The sequence below is a fragment of the Sus scrofa genome, chromosome 14 (genome assembly GCF_054392235.1).
Source record: "Sus scrofa isolate SSC_HxYL_T2T_F1_AM1 chromosome 14, Sscrofa_HxYL_maternal_Yorkshire_Landrace_v2.0, whole genome shotgun sequence".
Classification (NCBI taxonomy): Eukaryota; Metazoa; Chordata; class Mammalia; order Artiodactyla; family Suidae; genus Sus; species Sus scrofa.
Window position 1 is genome coordinate 153,767,044 of NC_139396.1, and position 20,929 is coordinate 153,787,972.

At 47.1% G+C, this 20,929-nt stretch overlaps 1 long non-coding RNA gene across 4 annotated transcripts in view; it reads right to left on the bottom strand.

Moving 5' to 3' along the window:
* Positions 1-20,606, bottom strand: part of LOC146397103 (uncharacterized) — a 458,248-nt gene extending 437,642 nt beyond the window's left edge. The window contains exon 1 of one of the 4 annotated variants that reach the window (XR_014827055.1): positions 20,368-20,606. This is a non-coding gene — a long non-coding RNA (uncharacterized LOC146397103). Of the gene's footprint in view, positions 1-19,343; positions 19,510-19,561; positions 19,667-20,367 lie in introns of those variants that run through there. The other 3 variants (XR_014827054.1, XR_014827052.1, XR_014827053.1) reach the window with 3 other exon arrangements.
* Positions 20,607-20,929: the final 323 nt, after the last annotated feature.

A 20,929-nucleotide genomic window follows, 5' to 3' on the forward strand; every position in this document is an offset into this window, starting at 1 on the left:
AAAGATCATCAGGCAACTCAAGAGGCAGAAAACATGACCCGTAATGAAGAGAATAATTGACCAACTGAAAGTGACCCAGAAATGACACAGATGTTAGAATTAACAAAGAAGGATACTAAGTTATTTTAATTTTTTGAACATATGAAATTATAAATTTTGAACATGTGAAATTCAGTTAGCTTGAGACATGGAAGATATCTCTTTTTTTTTTTTTGGATTTTTAGGGCTGTACCTGTACCTGCATCATATGGAAGTTCCCAGGCTAGGGGTGGATTTGGAGCTATAGCTGCTGGTCTACACCACAGCCACAGCAACTCGGGATCCAAACCGTGTCTGTGACCTACACCACAGCTCACAACACGACCAGATCCTTAACCCACCGAGCAAGGCCAGGGATCAAACCCATGTCCTCATGGATCCTAGTCAGGTTCAGTTCCACTGAGCCACGACAGGAACTCCCAGAAGATATCTTTAAAGTCCCAAAATGAATGTCTACAAGTGGAAAATACACTGGATGAGACTGATGGCAGGTTGGACCTGCAAAGGCAAAAATTAGTAAACTTGAAGGCATAGATAGGAAAGAAACTATCACAAGTGAAACATTTTTAAAAAAATCAAAATAAACCACAGACACATTCAATATGCTGTGGGATAATGTCAACCCACCTAATATACGGCTAATTGGAGTTCCTAGAGGAGAAGGTAGAGGGAGTGACAAAAAAAAATATTTAAAAAATAGATAAAACTTTTCAAACTTAATGAAAATTACAAATCCACACTCCAAGAGGCCCAACAAAATCCCAAGCAGAGGAAACTTGGCAAAAAATACACCAAAGCACATCATAGTCAAATTGTTTAAAAACAGTGATAGAGAGAAAATCTTAAAAGCAGCCAGAGAAAATTTCATGTTATATAGAGAGGAACCAAAAATGACAGCGGATCTCATTGGAAACAATGTAAGCAAGAAGACACTCATGTGACATTTTTCTCATGTGACATTTTTAAAGTACTAAAACAAAATATCTGCCAACCCAGAATTCTATATCTGGCAAAAGGATCTTTCAAAAGGAAGGCAGCGACAAAATAAAAACCCTAGTTTTAATTACAACCCAAAGCAAAAAGTAAATATCCTTGAATCCATGACTATATAACAAAATGACTGGGCAAATCAATAAGTGGGAAACAATTCATGCAGAGACCACCTGCTCACAGAGGCGAACAAAAGCTCTGCACGCCTCAAGTATCGATGGCACAGAGCAACTTCTTTTCAAAGACAACAGAATAGAAGGGAAGGGGACAATTTTACAGTGTAAAAACCTGACAAATGCCAACAGTAACAGTGTTTGGTCATGTTCACAGCGTGCACCCTTGAAATGATGTGATGAAAATGACACTGTACCCCCGTGATTGTCCTCCCCAAACCCCATGACTCCAAGTCAAATCAGGAGGAACAATATCAGAAGAATACGGTATTATGGGGCATTCCAACAAATATATGACCAGTACATCTTAAAACATTCAAGGTCAAAAGGAACAAGGAAAGTCTGAGAAACAGTCACAAGCAAGAGGAGCCTAACAAGCCATGATTAAATGTAACAGGACATCCTGGAAGAGAAGGACATAAAGTGAAAGCTAGTCAAGGATATACGAATAAATTATGAGCTTTAATAACATTGGTTTACTATGGATGACTCATCTACCACAGTAATGAAAGATGTTAATGGTGGGGAAAACTGGGTTTGGGGTGTTTGGGAACCCTCTTTACTGTCTTCGCAACTTTCTTATAAGTCTAAAATCATTTTAAAATTAAAAGTTATTTAAAATAAAACAAAAGTAAAATAAAAATACCGGCAGATACACGAAAGTTGCAAGAATGTGTTACCAACAGCTCTACTCTATAAGCAATATTAAAAGATGTCTTTTCAGGCAGAAGGAAGATGACCCCATGTGAAAATCTGAAAGTATACAAAGAAATTTAGATCTTTGGAAATGGTTACTAGCTGTGTAACTAGGTACGATTTTTTCTTATTTTAAAAAATCTCCATAAAAGATCACTGACTTTCAGTTCCACTGATACAGAGCAGTTCCATTCCTTCCTGGTTCTCCTTCTCACCCCTTAAAAACCCTGGACATAAGTACAAGTAGAAAATGAACAGCAAAACAAATCCAAAGCAAGGAAACGTAAATAACAAAGATATATGCAAAAAAATGATAAAATTGAAAACAGGAAAACCACAAAGTCAATAATACAAAAAATGATTTGTAAAACTATTGTTCAATAAAATTTATAAATCTCTAGCAAGACTGAGGTCTAACAGCAAGAAAAGGTATAATCAACAACAGCAGAAAGGAAACAGAATATTATTACATATCCTTTAATAAGAAAATAAGGGAATACTGCAGACAACCATGCCCGTAAATTTAATAAACTTGAAGAAATGGAACAATTCTTCAAAAATCACAAACTACAACAACTCAATCAAAATGAATTAGACAACATTGGAGTTCCCACCATGGCACAGTGGAAACGAATCCAACTAGGAACCAAGAGGTTGCAGGTTCAATCCCTGGCCTCACTCAGTGGGTTAAGGATCCGGCATTGCCATGAGCTATGGTGTAAGGTCACAAATGCGGCTCGGATCTGGCGTGGCTGCGGCTCTGGTGTAGGCTGGCAGCTGTAACTTCAATTATACCCCTAGCCTGGGAACCTCCATATGCCACAGGTGTAGCTGGAAAAAGAAAAAAAAAAAGATGAATTGGACAACCTGAATAGCCCTATAACCATTTTATTTTGTGTGTGTGTGTCTTTTTTTTTGCTATTTCTTGGGCCACTCCCGAGCGGCATATGGAGGTTCCCAGGCTAGGGGTCTAATCGGAGCTGTAGCTGCCAGCCTACACCAGAGCCACAGCAACTCGGGATCCGAGCTGTGTCTGCGACCTATACCACAGCTCGCAACGCCGGATCATTAACCCACTGAGCAAGGGCAGGGACCGAACCCGCAACCTCATGGTTCCTAGTCGGATTCGTTAACCACTGCGCCATGACGGGAACTCCTTTTTTTTTTTTTTTTTTGTAATAACCATTTTAGAGTAGAATTTGTAATTTAAAAATCTCACCAAGGAGTTCCCTGGCAGTTCAGTGGGTTAAGGATCTAGCATTGTCACTGCCGTGGCTCAGGTCATGGGTCCCTGGCCCAGGAACTTTTGCATGCCACTACCAAGGGCACAACCAAAATAAAAAATCTTTCTTGCCTTTTTAGGGCCACACTTGTGGCATATGGAAGTTCCCAGGCTAGGAGTCAAATTGGAGCTGTAGCCACTGGCCTACATCACAGCCACAGCAATGCCATATCTGAGCCGCATCTGACCTATACCATAGCTTATGGCAATGCCGGATCCTTAACCCACTGAATGAGGCCAGAGATCAAACCCACGTTCCACGGATACTAGTCAGGTTCATTACTGCTGAGCCACAATCGGAACTCCCCCCAGGAAAAATTTTTAAAAACTCCCCCAAAAGCTGGACAGCTGCATGTAAATCAATGAAACTGGAACACACCCTCACACCATGCACAAAAGTAAACTCAAAATGGCTTAAAGAATTAAATGTAAGACAAGACACCGTTAAACTCCTGGAAGAGAACATAGGCAAAACATTCTCTGATATCAACCTGACAAATGTTTTCTCAGGTCCGTCTCCCAAAGCAACAGAAATAAAAGCAAAAATAAACCAATGGGACCTAATCAAACTGACAAGCTTTTGCACAGTAAAGGAAACCATAAAAAAAAAAAAAAAAAGACAACTTACAGAATGGGAGAAAATAATTTCAAATGATGCAACTGACAAGGGCTTAATCTCTAAAATATACAGACAACTTATACAATTCAACAGCAAAAAAAGCCAACAACCCAATTGAAAAAATGGGCAAAAGACCGGAATAGACATTTCTTCAAAGAAGATATACAAATGGCCAACAAGCACATGAAAAAATGCTCAACATCACTGATTATTAGAGAAATGCAAATCAAAACTATTATGAGATACCACCTCACACCAGTCAGAATGGCCATCATTAATAAGTCCACAAACAACAAATGCTGGAGAGGGTGTGGAGAGAAGGGAACCCTCCTGCACTGTTGGTGGGAATGTAAATCGGTACAACCACTATGGAAAACAGTACAGAGGTACCTTAGAAAACTATACATAGAACTACCATATAACCCAGCAATCCCACTCTTGGGCAAATATCCAGACAAAACTTTAACTTTCCTTGAAAAAGACACATGCACCCCTATGTTCATTGCAGCACTATTCACAATAGCCAAGACATGGAAACAACCTAAATGTCCAATGACAGATGAATGGATTAAGAAGATGTGGTATATATACACTCTACGGAATACTACTCAGCCATAAAAAAGAATGAATTATTCATACATATAACAGCATGGATGAATCTCAAAATAATTACACTGAGCAAAAGAAGCTGAGGGGAAGAAAAGGATACAGACTGTATGATTCCACTTATACAAATCCTACAAAATGCAAACTAATGTAGTGCCAGAATGCAGATCAATGGTTACTGGTGGGGGGAGGAACTGAAGAGAAAGTGTGTAAAGCAGCACAAGGAAACTCTGGGGTGAAGGATGTACTGTGATGGTTTCACGGGTGTACAAATAGGTCAAGCATCAAATTACTCACTTCCAATATGTACAACTAATTGGATATCAATCACAATTCAATAATGCTCTTTAGAATAAAGACAATATAGTTTTCTCATTAAAATATTTTTATATGACCATGTATGGGGCTTGTTTTTAGGGATTAAAAAATTAATATGTTAAACATGTCTCTGTTTAACAGGATACATATTGATAGAGCCCTCAAACAACATTCTTACAGGTTCTCGATTTTTAAGCATACAAAGGGTCCTTGGACCAAAAACCTGAGAACTGCTGTCCTAGGAGAAGGAGATCCTGTCATTTCCTCTGTCCCAGTATCACCAGCACCCACAACAGCCCCGGGGCACATGGGGTGTGAGCAGAGTGACCAGAGGCATCTCTCCAGCAGCTTTTAGTTCATTCTCTTTCCTTCACTGGCTTCGCCAGGAAAACGGGTTTGAAAAGCATCGAACCCTACCTCCTCTTAGAGATGCTCTTTGAATCCATTTCCCCCATGTTCCAGCCTTCCCGGCAGCAACTGCAGGCCTGATTTCTGGAACATTCTCCTCACGGCTTACTCGGGATGGACAGACTGTCCTACAGTAAAGCCAGATCCTGTGTCCAAGCCAACACAAGCTGCCATACGCTGGCCATGGCAGCTTAGGGGACGCTGAGGCCCCAAAAGAAAAACACCTGCGCAGAACATCCCCGACCTGAGAGCCCAGGGACACCCCAGCATCCTCACCTGTCACCTTTGGCCTTCTTGGTGTCCCCACTCCCACCCCCAGGCGTCCCTCCCTTTTCTTCAAACAGAGCCCCCCTCCTCAACAGATAAGGTCCCAAGGGTTCCAGGGCTCAGGCTTACTTGGCCCAAGGAAAACAGGAGGAGTGGGCGTGTTGCCTTAAGATCGTAAAGCGCTTTCAGATAAGCCTGGCACTTAACAAAGAGGGCCTTATATTCCACCAGGAGGGCAGCTTTTGACATTTGCTGCTTTTGTCCCATAGGCTAAAAGTGGGAGGATACGAAAGCTTCTATTACTGCAGGATCCTGTCCTTTAAACTAAGTGGCTCCCGGGCCACAGTCCTGGATGGCAAATTATCTGCTCTGGGGCAGAGAGAGACAAAAGATAATTCTTTCCTACAGCAGCAAGGCCTGCCCTCACCACGTCCCAGTCTCCCTTTCAGATGGCATCGCTCTACACCTGCCTTAAAAACCAGCAGAACACCCATGAACTCAGGGCTCCTGGGCTCCTAAAGTTCCAGGGCTCTAACCCCTGCAGCTCAGAAAATCCCCCCTTCCCCCATCCCCACCTTCTCCAGTTTCCCCATCAGCTGCCCACACCTGCCACAGGCTCAGGGGCTCCTCGGCACCCAGTCTGGACTGGATCTCTGAGCTGTGCCCGCACTGGGCCCTGGGGACCTAGCCAGGCCCCTCCAGCAAAGGGGAATTTGGTGCCATGAGAACTCGTGGTACCTGTGCCCAGAGTGATGGCCAGAGAAAGAAAACCAAAATCAAGGTGCTCTGGGAGTTCCCACTGTGGTGCAATGGGGTTGGCAGCGTCTTGGGAGCGCTGGGACACAGGTTAGATCCCAGTGTGGTGGGTTAAGGATCTGGCATTGCTGTTGTGGCAGCCTAGCTCGCCACCTCGGCTGGGATCTGATCCCTGGCCCGGGAATGCCATTCACGGGACAGCCAAAAAAGAAAACAAACAAAAAAACAAATAAAACCAAGGTGCCCTGGGAAAGTGGCTCTCTCTCCCTCTCTCCAAATCCGCTCTGCACACCCCCTGACTGTGATTCTAGCAGAAGCCGGAGGACAAACCCTGGTTCAGCGGACTCGGAAGAAATGCTGGGGCCTCAGAGGAAGGACGGAAGTGAAGGGGGGTGGAGGAAAGACGAAGAAAAGGAGAAAAACAAGTGACCCAGGGGAAAGTGACTTGCCTTTAGGGCCATGGTCCCCAAAATGCAGTCTCCGATGAGCAGCAGCACCTGGAAATGTCAGTTCTCAGACCCCACCACAGACCTGCTGCCTCCGCGTGGAAGGAGGGTGTTTGCCACATTTTCAACAGCCTCCAGCTCAAGTCTGAGCCTGGGCCCGGCTCAGCCTCGAACACACATCGGCACCCCTGGGGATCTTTCAAATCAGACACAGAGAGGCCTGGGTCCCACGCCAGAGAGTCTGGTGTGATGGGTCTGGGGTACATCCTGGGCATCAGAATTTCAACCCAGGTGCCCCAGGAAGCTTCTAAAACACCACCATCACTGGGCCTTCCTCCAGGACTAAAGGAATCAGAATCTTTGGGGTGGACTGAGTATTTCCATTTCTTTTTTTTATACATGGCCCCACCTGTGGCATATGGCATTTCCCAGGCCAGGGGTTGAATTGGAGCTGCAGCTGTGACCTACACTGCAGCTTGCGGCAACACCAGATCTTTAACCCACTGAGCAAGGCCTCCATCCTCATGGAGACAACGTCAGGTTCCTAACCCGCTGAGCCCCACCAGGAACACCTGAGCATTTCTAGTTTCTAGCACCTTCCACCCATGTGATTCCAATGTAGTCACTGGTTTTGGAAGCATTGCCTTGGGAACCTGCCCCAAATATTGGTTCTTCTGAGCTTCACCAAACAGACCCAAACTTCTAAAATAGCCCCCAACCCCATTCAACCAATGGAATAGTTATTTGTCCATCATCAAATGGCATCTCACGCAACCACTGTGCCCCATGTACTGACCCCTGAAAAATATAAAAATAAGCAATACGAAACTACACGCTGGTCCCATTGTATAATGGGAGAGCTTAGGACTGAGAGGGGAAAAAAAAAAAAAAAAAAAAAAAAGCAGAAAGGGCGATGGATAAGGAAGAATCAGAGAGGTGACTTTTTTTTTTTTTTTCATACAATAAGGACAATGAAATAAGGTGAGGCAGTCAAGAATCTCTTTGGAAATACCCAGGAAGGCCTGCCCACAAGAATAATAAGTACGCTTCCCTTCCCACGCCACCCCTGGCCCACTTATTCCTGGGGAGGTTAAACAAACAATTTGTTTTGTCTTTTAAAAGGGGTGTAGAAATCCAGCACCAAGGAAAAGAGCGAAACAGCAGGCCGCCAGCTGAGGTGCTTCCAATAAAGATAAAGGCCAAAAACCAGAGAGCAGACAAGGATCTGGAAAGGGTGATGATTGAGATTAACCTGTAAGTAACCTGCCAACCCCAGCCGCGGGGGCAGGAGGGTGAGGCCCGCGGAACCCACAGAGAGAGCCAGGGGAGGTCTGGTTCCCTGAACCACGTGTGAAGCCAACGGCTCTGGAAGCATCGTTCTGGATGGAGTCCTGAGCGAGCACTGGCCGAATAAAGAGAAGTATTGTAATTCGCTGTTTACATGTTGCTCTCCTCCACTAGACCCTGGGCTCCTGATGGGCTGGAACTGCTGTCATCTAGCCCCTGGCTCCCAGCATTTGGCATAGACCAGCTGGCAGGAACCACCTGGCCAGTGGCTCTACAAGACTTTTTCTGATGCCTTGTGTAAATAGCCTATTCTTTAGAGGGACTGAGAAAGTTACATAAAATCCTGGCTAGGTTAACAGGCTCGCGGATGGCAGAGGTGCAACAGGGAACTTCCATGACAGGCCAGCACTGCACTACAAGATTGTAGGGCATCGAGCAGGGCCCTCCAAAAAATGCATGTCCTCCAGGAGCCTCAGAATGGGACCTTATTGGGAAATGGGGTCTTGGCAGATGAAAAGGGTAAAGGATGAAATCCCACTGGATGAGAGTGTGTTCTAACCCCAGGAAGGTGTTCTTCTAAGGGACGGAAAGGACAGCCAGCGACACAGAGAGGAGAAGGCCACCTGAAGACAGAGGCAGAGGTTGGAATGAGGCTGACACTGGCCAAGGAATAGCCAGAGCCGTCAGAATCTGGAAGCACAGGGGAGCTCCTGCCATGGCACAGCGGTAGCAAACCCCACTAGGATCCATGAGGACGAGGGTTCCCTCCCTGACCTCGCTCAGTGGGTTGAGAATCCAGCATTGCCCTCATCTGTGGTGTAGGGCACCGACACCCCTCGGATCTGGCGTTGCTGTTACTGTGGCGTAGGAAGGCAGCTGTAGCTCCTGTTCAACCCCCAGCCTGGGAACTTCCATATGCCACCAGTGAGGCCCTAAAAAGCAAAAAAAAAACAAAAGAATCTGGGAGTGCAGGGAAGCATTCTTCTCTAAAACCTTCCCAGAAAGCATGGACCTACTGATACCTTGATTTCAGACTTTTAGCTTCCAGAACTCCAAGAGAATAACCTGCTGTTGTTTGAAACCATCGAGGGGCTAGCAATTTGGCGCTCCTGGGAACTCCTGTGAGCTGTGTGCAGGTGGGGTTTCGTGTTTGCAACAGCCACTGGTTTCCAGGTGAGCGAAGGAGGATTGAGAGTGGAGAGTGTCGCACTCGTCGATGTGGCCAGGGACAGGAATCAAAGAATCGTTGCTTTCCTGCCCAGCGGCAAACAGTTCCAAACAAGGGGAAAGGGAACCCTGTGATGCCGCAAGGCGGGTGGATGGAGTACAGCCTAGAGATGGGAGCTCTCTGGACCCAGGTCCGAAATATGCAGCCCTGGCAATTACAAACCAGGCAGCGCCTGCAGACACGCTTCTCGGGGCGACGCTGGCCAAGACGTCTCTGCAGGCCTGCGGTGTTTATAAGGGAAAGGCTCACCTTTGCAACTACAAAGACCTGGAGAGACAGAACACGTAATCAAAAGGAGCACATGAAAGGGAGAGACACATATGCTAACCATAATGTGCTATTTCTACTTAGAGAAGAAGGAAAAATCGTCTACATTTTTCTAGAGTAAATGTCTCATGATCCTGTTTCAAGATGATAGTAAAAAGCTACTTGCATCTGACACCGGCATGTTAAGATCTTAAGAAGGCCAGAACATAATAAGGGAGGCATTAAAAAAACAAAACCAAAAAAACCCCACTTTTCTTCATTCTCATTCTTCCTGGCACTTCCTTTGAAGGGTATTTAAAGTGGCTTGGAGCACTGGAAAATATGGTTTTCCATATTTGGAATTCCTCTTTTTCTTTCACACAATAGCACATGCTTAAAACTGTAAGTGACATCCCGACCTGCCCCCATGGTTGTCTTTAAAGACGTTAAAACTCCTGAAATATTATGGATGGAAGAAAAAAAAAAAAGGCAAAATAATCCCAGGGTTAAAGAACCTGCTGCTCCGTCTCCCCACAAGGGCTGAAACTTGGAGTCCCCTGTTTAGCGTTCAGGATTACAGGGTGGTGGAGCATGCCAATCCTAGCTCCCCGACATAGGCAACGGGGAAAGACTTATTTTAAAATATCTATTTAAATTGCAGCTCTGCATATGCTGGACACTCCTTTCTCCTCATCTCCTGCATCTTTCATGGAACTTGCCTTGGATGGAGGAGCACGAACAGTGGTGGATGGTCATGGACCAAAAGAAAGCACAGGGGTTTGGGAGAAGGGCTGCCAGATGAAGGCTGCCATTTAAATTTGAATTTCATATAAACAACAAATTTTAAGTATAAGTATATCCACAATAATGCATGAGACATACTTATGCTTAAAAAATTTTTCTTTTTTGTTGGTCTGAATTTCACATTTAACTGGGCATCCTCTATTTTTATTTGCTAAGTCTGATAACCCCAGTGGGGAATGGCTCAGACATGGGCTGGCATGCCCGTCCTGCTGCTAGTGAACGGTGCAAACTTGGGCAAGTTGGCTCACCTCTCGGAGCGTCAGTCTCCTTTGCTGTCTACTGCGGGTACTTCCTCACCATCTGCAGGGCAATGGCCCCATCATCAAAATAGGGCTACCAGCGTCCCCGTAATCAGTCCTTGCCACTGAAGGACTTTAGAGCATGGCAATTACCAGATGCTAATAGAGCTGGTGTGTCATGGTTCTCTTCCTTCCATGCCTTTTATTCATGGGGTGACATTGGCCTAGAATACTTTCCCTGCCCAGGGCATGCATACAGACACAGACACACACACACACACGTGCACGCGCACACGAGCCCACACCCACATTCCCACCCATTCCAGGCTATCTTCTGTTAATCCTTTGAGACTTGGCTCTGGCCTCAGTTCCTCCAGGGTCTCCCCAACTTCACTCTCCCGTGCCCCTTACCCAGAGCGGGTACAGATGGCTTTCCACTCTCCCGAAAGCCCTGTGCTCACCACATTGCTACTTCATTCCTCTTTAGGGGTCTTTGTTCCCCCAATAAACCATGCACTCTTTGTGCATTCCCTTTACTTTACCCCAAAGCAGCAATCCTGGGCAGGAAACCACAAGGCTCAGCCCCCAGAAATGCCCCAGGCATTTCTGCCATGGCAGACAGGTGTGCAGCTCTCAGGTTCTAAAAGGGCTTTATATATATCCCCCATTTTTCTTGTGCTGTTTACCTGAATCCTTCAAGCTACCCAATACACATCCGTGCAAGACTCACTCTATCAGGTAAGAGTCTCAGGGCAAAATGAAAAGGCAGGGTCCCTTGTTTGGAAATTAACAAGAATTTCAAGATGACAAGCAGAGACCGAACTCAGTGTGGGCCTTTTCTAAGCCCGGGGCAGCTGTACGGATGACAAGGCCACAAAGCCAGCCCAACTGCACGCTTTCTCAGTTCTGCTCCCTGGGCTACCCCCGTGGCCTTCACCAAACATCTGCAGGACTCGGCCTCCTGCCTCTACCCCTAGATGTCTCTCTAGAGACCTGCCTCTTCCAGCATCCTGTGGACCATTTAGGAGGCTTTGTCTACGCAGGGATTCACACGGAATGAGCCCTTGGTATTTGAGGGTGATCGTAAATACAGAAACCACATGTTCTGGTCAAGAGTTTTAAATTCTACTGCACAAATGAGGACATCGTCAGGTACAAATGCAGGGGTCAAAGGGACCAAGGGACAGTCTTTGCTGGCTGCTCGTATTCAACCAGAACCCTGGGGCCTGCGGAGCAGAACCCAAGGAGGGTGGACCCCATCCGATGCAAAAGGGCCTGAAGAGAATAAAAGGCTGAGTGGGAAAGAATGGAGCTGGGACCTCTGTCTTCTCCTGCCTTTGGTCTCGGACTCTGGCGGGAACTTCTTCTGCGGGTGTTCCTGAGTCATTACTTCTCAGCCTCCTTAATCGCGTGAGCCCCCGTGGGGGTGCTCCTCTGTGGAGAGCTGTCTGCCTCTATATCCCATCTAGAAACCCCCTCACAGACACACCCAGAAAAATATTTAGTCAAATAGCTGGGCACACCCCACACAGTCCAGTTGACAACATAAAACTCACCACCACAGGGAGACATCAAGGCAGGCATAGCATTTTTAACATGAGAGGGCTTTGAAGGGTCCTATTTCCCAAACTCCACTTTCGCAGTTTATCTGCCCAACCCCCAGCCATGGGGCACCTGGGCACTGCACCTGTGATTAACAAGGTTTGCGTGTGTGGACCCCAAAGAGCTGCGTGCCTCGGTCTCCCTTTGTGCAGCAATACCCAGAACATCAAAGCCTGGTATGCTAGCTATGTATGGGGTTTTAACCCAATATTTATACTTTGGTAGCTATTAAAGTGAAGAAGTGTTTACTTCTGGACTTGAATAGCGGAGACTGTAGGCCTGAAACTGATGGCAGCCTTTTTCCTGCCACTTGAAGCCTGAACATGAAGTCAACTCTAAGAAGAGCAGAGAAGAGTGATGGAGAAGAACTAGGATGTGGTAACATCATCAAGCCCTAGGTCAACCATCTCTAAAGCTTACATTTCCCGTCTTTTACTAACTGGGCCAATAGAGTCTTTTCATTGACTTTTCACAGTCATTTGCACCAAAATATCCCTTATGAGGACAAGAAGTCCCTTCAATTTTTTAGTAATGCTTGCATTTTATGATTAATCAAGGTCTTAAGACACATCTTCATGAATATCAGAGCTGAATATTCTTTCAGAGAATTAGTCACTCTTCCCTTGTTTTGTTCTTTACTAATGAAAAATTTTCCAGTTGGAAATGTTTTCAGCTACAAGTAACAGAGTACCTAACTGAAAATGGCTTATACTATTAGTCTCCCACAACAACTGGCTGGAGGTTAGCCTTCCAACAATCCCACCAAAGATACCAACTCTTTCTGTCCTTCCATCCTCACATGTTCGTGAGTCTCCCCTCATGGTCACAAGATGACTGCTGCTGCCCCAGAAATCACATCCTCACACAGCAATGTCCCATCCATGCAAGAAGGAAGATGGTGGGAGTAAAGGGCTTTCTTCTCATAATGCTCTCTGGCTCTTATCAGAAAGGTAAATCTTTTCCCAGACCACTTACGGGTTCCCCATTATTGGCCAGGACAGGGTTACTTGTTCCCCCATAAACTACTCACAAGCAAAGGAGGATGGAATTTCCATGACTGACTTAGACCAAGCTTGATTGGTCTAAACCTGATCGAGGAAGAAGGAAGACTAGCTCTTGGGAGGCATCTACCCTGAGATCTCATTGTCTACCATCACAGAACCAAGGCTAATATTAACACATAAGAAGAAAAAGCAGCAGGCAGGTGAATTCCAATTTTACCCAAGCCTAGCTCAGTGTTCTTCTTTGCCCTTAAAATAAGATCAGAATAAGCCGGAGGGAAAGGCAGCAGTATTAAAATCTATATTTGGAGTCCCTAGAGCTGGAGGAGATGAGTGAGAGCCACAGGGCTGGGCCTGGCCTCTGCACCAACTTCATCTGCCCCCGGCAATGAATTCTAAAAATATAGACCTTTTACGGTCCTGTATTTTAAATAGCAAACTCCACATATATAATCTCTACTCCTTCCTTGCTACAAATTAAATTTTCATGACAAGGAAGGAATGACAGCTACATCTTGCTTTAGCAGAACAAGTGAAGGTGACATTTTGAATCTTGGAGCTCAGGTTTCCTAGGTGTGTGGCCTTGGGCAAGCCGGGCCCCCTCTCCGTGCCTCATTTTCTCATCTGGACTATGAAGGTATGAGTACTGTCTGATGGGAGAGTCAAACCGACAGTCAATTGGGTTATTCCCAACTACAAGGTTCTTTCGGGTAAACATCATTGGTCTCCAACAATTAGATGAAAGTGGTACTGGGATCTCCCCCGCCTCCCCCGCCGACCACCTCTCTTCAGGCCGCTTCTTAGCAAAGTGGTCACACACCTCGTCTGTAAACTTGAGAAAGTCTCAACTGTCCTCTTTTCAGGGGCTTCAATTGCACGTACATAAAAGGTCAGTGTCATTCAAGGTGGACGCCCAAGCTCAAGCCTCAGTTACAGGCAGTAAGAACCCTCCAAAGCACAAGCTGCACTGGGCCAAAGCAGAATCAAGTTTGGGACATCATTCCAAAGGGCACAGACTGTCTGTGGGCCTCCCTGTGCAGTCCTCTACCTGCTCATGCAGTAGGGAGGTGGTTTTATACCACAGGCCAACCCCCGCATGTCAAACACATAACTCACCACTGGAAAGCGATTGCCCTCACCCGTTATGCTGTTAACAGAAGCCCCTTGGAGTTCCCTGGTGGTCTAGCAGTTAAGGAGTGGCATCGTCACTGCCACGGCCTGGGTTTGATCACTGGCTCAGGAACTTCCGCCTGCCATGGGCATGGCCAAGGAAACACACAATAACTCTGTACCCTTGTCAAACACTAAGTGACCACCCCTGCGTGTATCTTCCCAAACAGAGCGATTGATTTCCCCTCCAGTATTGGTTATAAAAATCTACTCCATACATTCATATCTAATATTTTAGGCTGAAGTATTTTCAATTATGTCCAGACCACAAACGAGGAGAATGACTAGATAATAGGCATGAACCTGCCAGCAGACAGACAGGAAGAAAGGCAGGAGGCAGGCAGGGTTGAAGCCAGCCCTGCCTTCAATCCTCTCACTACCATCCCAGAACCCAGCTGAAGCCCTCATCTGCATGCCGCTTTATTATGTCTTGAACAGCAGCATCAATTATAAGCTCTTCTTCCTCCTCCTCAAAAACCATCTCAAGCTCCCCTTCTTTTCCCATTCAAGATGCTCCACAGTCTGATCCAATCTCACTTCTCCAGCTCCATCTCCCACTACCCACATCAGCCACAGAGCTATCTGGGCCTTTTCTGGCATCCTTTCCTCTAACCAGGATACGCTCCCCACTCCCATCTCAGAAGCCTGCCTGGCCTTCAGATGCCACCTCCTCCATGGAGCCCTCCATGCTCCCACAGCCAAGGCAGTGTTGAGAGTTGGGCACTAATGGCCAAGAATTAATCCTGGGTTCTAACACATATCTGCTGAATGACTGTACCTCTCTGGCTCATCTGTACAATGGATGTGATGAAAATATCTACTCCACAGAGTCATCGGGGGCGGGGGTTGTTTCTATGAGGTAATTCGTGTGAAATGCTGCTCATAGTCACCGGCGTATAGTAAGAGCCCGGGGACACGTTGAGGATTACTGAAAACAAAAGGCAAGACTGAATTCCTGGAGTGCCCGTCGTGGCTCAGTGGTTAACGAACCTGACTAGGAACCATGAGGTTACGGGTTCGATCCCTGGCCTTGCTCAGTGAGTGAAGGATCTGGTGTTGCCGTTAGCTGGTTGCAGATGCGGCTTGGATCCCGTGTTGCTGTGTCTCTGGTGTAGGTCGGTGGTTACATCTCCAATTTGACCCCTAGCCTGGGAACCTTCATATGCCATGAGAGCGGCCCAAGAAAATGGCAAAAAGACCAAAAAAACAAAACAAAAACAAAAGCAAAAAAGACTGAATTCCTATCCCTTCTCCCTCAAGGGAGCTCTCACGTCCGGCTTGGGCTCCTGACCCCTCTTCCTCCTCCTCGTCCCTTCTCTCATTCTCGACAATATTCTTTGTCATCTTACTGACATGAGTTTTTCTCAACTCACAGGTAAACCAGAAATGAAATGTACAAACTTTCAGTTGTGAAATAAGCAAACCACAGTATGAAATATAATGAAATTCCACACAGTGTGGAGGATACAATCAATAATAATATAGCTTTGTATGGTGACACCAGAACTAGACTTATCAAAAAAAAGAAATGTATATTTATAATAAAAATAATCCCAATGGAATTATCAAAACTCTCATGATGAAAACACATTTCAGACCTTCCTCTATTTCCATGACCTATCCAATAAAGTTATAAATTTTGAAAGTTTTCCTATGCCGCCCCCCCACTTCCAAAGTAGTTTTTCCACTCTGACCAGCCTGTGGCAGTACAGGATGGTGCTTAAGGCCACAGATGCCAGGACCGGACTGCCAGGTACCCCCTGCCTGCCTCTGCTTCCTCATCTCTATATTAGAGAGAACAACGGAAGACCCTTACACAAGATGCTACGTGCCTGTGAAGCTCTTGGAAGCACCCCTGGCTGGAACAGCATAGATCTACCACTGTTACCATCCACAGAAACATCTCTTACAGCCACGCCAACATGCGATGGGGAGAAAGTTCTAGAGGAAGAATTGGAGGCACCTGGGACAGAGTCTTATCTTGGCCGCCAACTTGCTCTGTGTCCTGGGACAAGTCACCTAAGCCTTCAGTTTCCTTGCCTCTAATCCAAGAAAATGGAAATAAATGATACATAAAGCCTACGGAGACCTAAATGTCCATCTCCGTGTGTCCAGAACCGTGGAGGATCTGAGGCTTGGCCCTCCTTGCAGGCTAACCTGGGAGCCTGGCACAGTTTCATGAGTGTTGGAAGAAGATCTGAGACTCCGAGGTCATAGAACAAGGACACCCTTGCTCACAGCACAGCAGCATTTTCATCATGGGCTACAAGCAAAGCTGCTGACCTTTGAGGTAGATGTTATCTTTATTTTGCTGGACAACAAACCAACTCACCTTGCGTTCCGTAGGAAAACACTACCTCTATCTTCCAAGTCTGTTCTTGTCCTTGAAAAGAGTCAAGAACAAAAGCCATCTGCGCCTCTGCTCACGAGAGATGTACAGAAACAGCAGAAACCCAAGGAGAACACATTCATTTCTTCCTGCCTCCCCTCGAGCTTAACGGTTCAGTTGAGCTCATCATCCTGCTCTCAAAATAGCTCTTTTTTTTTTTTTTTTCCCCTCTTTTTTGGCTGCCCCGTGGCATACAGAGTCCCCTGGCCAGGGATCAGATCCAAGCCACAGTTACAACCTATGCTGCACAGCTGCAGCAACTAGCCGACTTGCTGGGCTGGGCTGGGGATCGAACATACAACTTGGCATGGCAGAGACGCGACCGATCCCATTGCACCGCAGCAGGAACTGCTCAAATATGGTCCTCTGGAGCGTGTATGTTTCTCCCGGTGAGACCACTCCCCCTCTGCTCCTCTCCTCTCGTCCCTTCTGTTGCCACCTGCGTGGACCGTTGGGACCTCTGTCCTGGGGGGACACTTACTATAGTCTCTCTTCCCAGCCCATCCTTCCCACACTGCCTTCCAGGCGCACGGCTCTGCGTCTGCCCCTGATCAAGAGCTGCCCAGGCCTTCCTGCTGCCTCCTGGCTCCAGTTCCAACTCCTTCCAGACACTACTTTCCTCATTAAATAATGAGTATCTGGAAACCAGTTCTTATCTGTTTTTTACAGCACTTAGGAACAAATATACATAGAATAAACCCCCTAAGAGGCTTCCTAGCTTTCCAGTCTTTAGGTTTAAAAGACGTAAGTGTCCACTAAGGATGGGATATATTTGAAGAAAATAGCAAGCAGGAATAAACCATTAAACAGCGGATTTTCCTTTTTTGTTTGTTTTGTTTTGTTTTTAGGGCAGCAGCCATACAGAGATTCCATATGGGTTCGCCTATGGAGGTTCCCAGGCTAGGGGTCGAATCAGAGCTGTCGCTGCCAGCCTACACCACAGCCACAGCAACATAGGATCCAAGCCTCATCTGCGACCTACACCACAGCCACAGCAAAACCAGATCCTTAACCCACTACACGAGGCCAGGCATTGAACCTGCGTCCTTATAGGTACGAGTCAGATTCATTTCCACGAGCCACACCCAGAACTCCAGCTTCTCCTTTTTATAGGGTTTCTTTGGTGGCGGGCGGAGTGAGGGTGTGGGTGTTTGTAGTTGAGGGGTTCCATCATGTCTTTGGTCATTAGCTACAGAAAACATGGTTCAATCAGAATTCTCCCCAAACACCCCAAATGCTGGGCCGCCCCATGGAAGGGGCAAGGGACCCACACTGGGCATCCCCTTTCCCAGGGCTGCTGGGGTGGGGAGAGCGCCTGCACCCCTACATTCAAAGGAAAGGAGCCTCCTAGGGGGCCGGACCTAGCACTCTTAGTCTGACAGGTACGATTGTACTTTCCGGAGTAATAGGACAGAACATGCTAATTCAGGTCTGCCTGGTCTTCTAAAAAGTGCCAGACACATGGACGGGAAGAAACAGCCACTCCTTTCTCAGCAATCTGCACGGGCTACAAGAGGGATGACCCCGTGACCCTTGTCGATCCGCTTACCCAGGGTCAGTACACACATCGTTAAAAAGAGTCCCTTTCAAATAATGGGCACTTTCCCCTAAAGACCCAATATTCTTGTGCCATTCGTGATGTGTGTTGTTTAGAATCCTCTGGGCTTACTGGAATTTCTCTGAAACATGTCCCATCCCTCAGAAATCATATCTAGAACATATATAGTTAAGATACAGTTGATTTACAATGTTGTGCCAATTTCTGCCATACAGCAAAGTGATTCCACCATATACATATATACATTCCTTTTTATTTTTATGTATTTATTTTTTAGGGATGCCCCCATGGTATATGAAGGTTCTCAGGCTAGGGGTCCGATCAGAGCTGTAGCCGCCAGCCTACACCACAGCCACAGTAACGCAGGATCCAAGCCACATCTGCAGTGCACACCACGGCTCACAGCAACACCGGATCCTTAACCCACCGAGCGAGGCCAGGGATGGAACCCGCAACCTCACGGATGCCAGTCAGATTCGGTAACCGCTGAGCCACAACGGGACCTCCACATTCGTTTTTATTTTCCTTTCCACCACGGTCTATCCCAGGAGACTGAATACAGTTCCCTGTGCTATACATACAGTAGGACCTCCCTGCATGTCCACTCTAAGTATAATAGTTGGCATCTCCCAATCCACCCCACTTCTCCCTTGGCAACCACCATCTCCCAATCCACCCCACTTCTCCCTTGGCAACTGCAAGTCTGTTCTCCATGTCTGTGAGTCTGTTTCTGTTTTGCACATAGGTTCATGGAACCATCTCTAAACATTCACTTTTTTTTTGGTCTTTTTAGGGCCATACCCACAGCATATGGAGGTTGCCAGGCTAGGGGTCTAATCAAAGATGTAGCCACTGGCCTACGCCACAGCCACAGCAATGCCAGATCCGAGCCTCATCTGCAAACTACACCACCGCTCACGGCAACGCCAGATCCTTAACCCACTGAGCGAGGCCAGGGATTGAACCTGCAACCTCATGGTTCCTAGTCGGATTCGTTTCTGCTGCGCCGCGACGGGAACACCACATGTGCATTTAAAATCACAGCTTAGAAAGAGTGACCTGTACCTGGCTTGCCTCCCTAGCCCCAGTCTGTGCCACTGAAAACAGCTTGGCCTGCTATCCTGCAGCAGGCTGTCAGCTCCCATCTGAGGAAGGACAACCAGATCAGCTGCCCTCCCTCCCCCTCACACCCCACATCAAAGCCACAGAAATGACTGACCAGATCGTTGAAGCAGGGCTGGGCTGGAGCCGGCTTATACAGGCTCGTGAGAACCTATTCTGCGTATCTCTCCCCAAATCTGTGTGTGGTGACATCACACTGGAAGCTCGAAATCAGCCACAGTGGGAGTATTCACACCATGGAAATCAGCAAACACGACAGACCAGAACTCGCCCCCCACCCCACCCCACCCCCAGAGCCACTTGCTAAACATTTACCAGCACACCGCTGTTTATTTGACAACCAGCTCCAGCCTTTTTTCATCTCTGCTTCATCAGCGCTGATAAAGAGAAACTCGAACAGCCCATGATTTCTGCTGGGCTGCAGTTACAGCGAAGCCTTCACGAATTCCACCCAATTAAAGAAGCATGACCTCTCCCGTTGAGAGCTCAGACCGCCTTTTATCGAGCTCTGTCCTCCAGAACCATCTCCCATTTCATCCATTAAGGCACTTCCTAAGCCTTTCCCCTCAAAATGCGCAATAAAACAAACTGGTCTTTATTGCTGTCTCTCTCCAGACCCCCTTGAAATTACATTTTCCAGTCTAGAGCAATCCCCTCTGCCCGGAGGAAGCCTGGGAGAGGAGTGCCAGGCTTGATCAAGTTTCACTCTGTATTTTCATTTGCAGTCTTGCATGGACTCCCATTCAAGAACTACTTTGCTTCCCTCCTGCTAAAACTCCTCAAGCTGCCGTAAAGGGCTCGCCTCGGGCCCACCAGGAGGTTACCCGGCTAACCTCCCCAACTCTGCAGCACCTCTTTGGTGGCATTGGCCTCCGTGCAAATCGAGGACACTGAACAAGCTTTTCAGGGGCTCTTCCTGAGACTGCACCAGGGGAATGAGCCTACTTCCTCGCCGCAGAGAAAAAGAAGCACCAAATAGTCAACCGGCAGGACGCCACCCGCGGTGGGCACTAACCTGACTGCCGTTGGTACCTTGAACATACCTTCCAGAAAGCCTCGGTCCACCGCCCGTGAATTCACAGCCCATTGGGAGAGCATTTCGATCGATAGCCAGTGCTTACCTGGAAGCCGGCTGTCCCCTTTCGTCTCTGGCAGTCAAGTTCATCGATCCCCACGAGGAAGCAAAGTGGTCCTCGGCCCCCTGCTGCCGCTCTCCAGGGCCACTCCCTCGCCTTGTCTGATTGCTCCTAGGTATCAGGTCATGATGGCTTGAGTACATGCCTCTAAGAAAACTCCTCATGACCAAAGATCTTTCACAGGCCACAGGAACAGAACTAAGCAGGTGGAATTTGGTCACTGTGACAAGCAGGTGGGATGGAGAAAAGGGGAGAGATGGAGGAGGCAGAGCCCTCCCCACTCTCAAACCACGCAGCCTAAGCAACCACCTTCTCCAGTCTCGCATGGGCTGCGCCCCGTGGAAGCCACCAGGTGGTGAGAATTACATGAAGCCCAGGAAGCAGGGCATGGCAGGTGCATTTCTGCTCAGTGGAGGCCCTGCTTCTGCAGGCTTTTCAGAAGTCTTTTGGTAAGAGGGTGGAGAACTAGTTTCTTCAACGTTTTTCCCAGCCAGCACGTTGTGGGTCAGACCAGCCTTGACCTCACTTCCAAGGAGCATAGCGATTG